At 35.3% G+C, this 3,905-nt stretch overlaps 1 long non-coding RNA gene across 1 annotated transcript; it reads left to right on the forward strand.

Moving 5' to 3' along the window:
* Positions 1 to 1,409: 1,409 nt before the first annotated feature.
* Positions 1,410 to 3,347, forward strand: LOC103603873. Its single transcript, XR_551656.1, has 2 exons — positions 1,410 to 1,514; positions 2,704 to 3,347. It is a non-coding gene; the product is annotated as an uncharacterized LOC103603873 (long non-coding RNA).
* Positions 3,348 to 3,905: the final 558 nt, after the last annotated feature.

The following is a 3,905-nucleotide window of genomic DNA, read 5'->3' on the forward strand; positions in this document are numbered from 1 at the left end:
GAAAAACAAAAACAATCCGAACCTAAAGGTAGTAGATGGAAAGAAATAATTAAGATCAAAGCAGAACTAAATGAAATAGAGACCCAAAAAACAATAGAAAAGATCAACAATACAAAAAGTTGGCCTTTCGAGAAGATAAATAAAATAGACAAACCATTAGGTAGGTTAACAAAAAGAAGAGAGAAGATCCAAATAACAAAAATCAGAAATGAAAAGGGAGACATTACATCTGATACCACAGAAATACAAAGAATCATTAGAGACTATTATAAACAACTGTATGACAACAAATATGAAACTCTGAAAGATATGGATAAGTTTCTAGACACATACAAACTACCAAGATTAAGCCAAGAAGAGACAGAAAACCTGAACAGACTAATAACAAGCAAGGAGGTTGAAGCGGTAATTCACAGTCTTCTGTCAGGGAAAAGTCCAGGGCCAGATGGCTTTACAGCTGAATTCTATCAGACTTTTAAAGAGGAGTTAATACCAATTCTCCTCAAACTATTCTAAACAATTGAAACAGAAACTATTCTTCCAAACTCATTCTATGGACCCAACATAATTCGGATACCAAAACCAGACAAAGACACAACAAAAAAAGAAAATTACCGGCCAATATCCTTGATGAACCTAGATGCAAAAATCCTCAACAAAATATTAGTAATCAGAATACAGCAACATATTAAAAAAAATTATACACTCTGATCAAGTGGGATTCATCTCAGGGATGCAAGGATAGTTCAACATATGAAAGTCAATAAATGTGATACTTCGCATCAACAAACTCAAGGACAAAGACCGTATGATTATCTCAATAGATGCTGAAAAAGCATTTGACAAAATTCAATATCCCTTCATGATAAAGACTCTCAACAAATTAGGTATAGAAGGAAAATATCTCAACACAGTAGAAGCCATTCATGACAAGCCCACTGCCAGTATCATTCTGAATGGGGAAAAACTGAGGGCCTTTCCCTTAAGAACAGGAACAACACAAGGATGCCCACTCTCACCACCTTTATTTAACGTAGTACTGGAGGTACTAGCCAGAGCAATCAGGCAAGAGAGAGAAATAAAGGGAAGCCAGATTGGAAAAGACAAAGTCAAACTTTCTCTATTTTCAGATGACATGATACTGTATACAGAAAGCCCTATTCTCAAAGTTTTAGATCATGGGTTTAATGAAGTTAATACATATATTTTTACTTACATCTTATATTTTAGAGTCTAAGCTATTTCCATTTTTGCAACTGTGGTGGATTTAATTAATCACCAGAAAGGCAAGTGAGTCCTTTACCACCTAAAATGGGCAGACTCAGAGACATGCAGGATCACTGTCCCAAGTCCAAACAAGTCTTTTCCTTGCTCATGAATTATATGATTTTATTTCCACCCAGGTATCAAGTTACATCAAAGAGCAGAGTCAAAAACAGTTTCAGATGATAATTATTTCCTTAAAAGAAGAGTTCTATTCCAAAGCTGACACAGTAATAGACATCCGTCCAGAGGTAAAGATAAATTAAAGGGGCAGAGGAGAAACTGCTATAAACCCACTCAGTACCCCTACAGCTACAGGGCTTTCCTTTTATAACTAAAAGTTCCAAATGATGTATGTAGATACCGTTTGACTTCTGTAGTAAATAAATATAGGTTTAAATGATTTTTTAGTCAAATAAGACTTAAAAATAACTATCCAGATATTTTCCTATGACAGTCAATGGAAATTAAAGATATATCTCAAGTGAAAGAAACAAATTGAAAATTATAGAACATTAATAGTTTTGTTTCATAAAATAGTAGTACATAGTAACTTACACAGAGTAACCTTTTAATATTATATTTCATATTTCTGTCATGTTTGAATGTTTTAAGCAAAAACAAATGTAGTGTGGTAGAACAATGAACTATTTATCTTCCAAATGTATCACAGGAAAAAAAAAAATCACTAGAAGTTCCAGGTTGACAGTAACTTTTAGAATCTGAAAACACCATTTTAAAAAAAAATTAACTTCTCAATATATATTGTAGTTACACTGTAGTTAGTTTTCCTGTCCCTTTACCCATTCCTCTTTCCCCCCTCCCTTTCTCCCCTCCCCCCCGCCCACTACATCACATCTTGAACACACCTTTCTTAAGCCATTCAGAATACTTACCTGAGCTAACTGAGCAGAGCGACTAATTGAAGTCAATTGGTTTTGGGGCAGTTGGGTTTACTTCCCGAGTTTTCCTTTAAGGTAAGTTAAAAATTAATTTACAGAATGTTAGTGGTCCACATGGAAATATGCTGCATGAGAAATGGAAAAACTCATACCAGATAATATTTCTAAAAAACAACTGACAGAAAAATCACAACAATTCCTTGAACTTGTTAAGACAAGTGAACATATATGATGTAGTGGGGGTGTAAGGAAAGAGAGAGGGGGGAAAGAAGAACAGGTAAAGGGTCATGAAAATCAACTACAATGTATATTGAGAAGTTAAAATAAAAAATAAAACTGATGTAAATGCAGATAATTGATACCTTTTCTGGTACAATGTAGTTCACTGATGTAAATGCAGATAATTGATACCTTTTCTGGTACAATGTAGTTCCTTTTTAATGCAAATCTAGACTCACTAATAGCTCTTATTTTGCTTTAATAATACTTTTTCCATAATTAGGGGAACTGACTTTTAACTGTCTTTTCTCCATTTCAGTATGAGAACTGCATGGTCAGCCGAGTTTTGATCCGAGATCTTTCTCAGTATCCAGACACTGAAGACCAAGAAAGCAGCAAGAGACATGGAGAGTCCCATGAGAAACTAGAGTGCCCTTGAGCACCTGCCAGCATAAGAGCAAACAGGACAGTCCTATAGTGGTCAGGTTAATCATTGTTTAGTTCCCACTCTAATACTCAAACAGCGCTTGAATAACAAACTTCTGGAGCAAGCAGGACCAACCTGGTGTGCCGTTTAAGGAAAAATCTTAGTTGTTCTAGCTAGAGGCTGTGAGCTCACTTCATTCAAGGAGTGTTCAGGCCCCACTGTAGTTGGGGAAGTTTTCTATGAGAGTTAGCATGGGAAAGAGTTTAAATTTAAAAAAAAAAAAGTATAATTCTCTACCATAATTTTAACTTGTATTTTGGAAACAAGCTGGTCAGAAGAATTTTGAATCTGTATCATCTTCAGTCTGGTCTGGCTTTGCACCTGTAGGTAATCTTTAAGGGAAATTCTTCAGTTTTAAATGTACTAGTTATAGGGCAGTTAATAAGTTGTTGAACCTGGATTTCATGGGAAACTGTTTCAGAGGAACTATATGTCAATATTGAAAACATCAATAAAAAATATATTCTAATTTTAAATGTTTCCAATGTACAATTTTAGAAGCCAAAGGAAATTTTAATGGTGAAATTGAATTATGTCTGCTTCAATGCAATTGAAATGTTTCTCAATATAATTTCTGTTAAGGAAAAACTGAAGAATACAGGCTTTCTCAAGTAACAGCTGACTTTTCCACTTGCACACATTGTTATGTGTAGGAAGGAAAGCCGCACTTTTCAGCAGTAATGCATTTTCATTTCAAAATAGAGCAAGAAGATTCTGAGGTGGTCTTCTACTTAAGACTGCTTTGGGGACAAGTGCTCACCAAGGAGCAGTCTACTGAGATAACAGAAGCACTTTTGAACAGCACTGTTTCATGCAACTAGAATGCACTCTGTGCCTAAGAACTAGGTTAAATCACAAAAAGACTCGCTGCCTGCCCCGAGGGAGCCTCCAGTACAGTGAGAGTGAATTTCTGAACGGTAGGTAGCAGAAGCCACTGTTTGTCCTTCTCCTTTGTTCTTTTTTTTAGTACCAGCACTACCATCAAAGTAATCTACTACTACTTCTCCCTTGAAATACATCATCTTTTTTTTTCC

This window comes from Galeopterus variegatus, unplaced genomic scaffold, assembly GCF_000696425.1.
Source record: "Galeopterus variegatus unplaced genomic scaffold, G_variegatus-3.0.2 Scaffold4843, whole genome shotgun sequence".
NCBI lineage: Eukaryota > Metazoa > Chordata > Mammalia > Dermoptera > Cynocephalidae > Galeopterus > Galeopterus variegatus.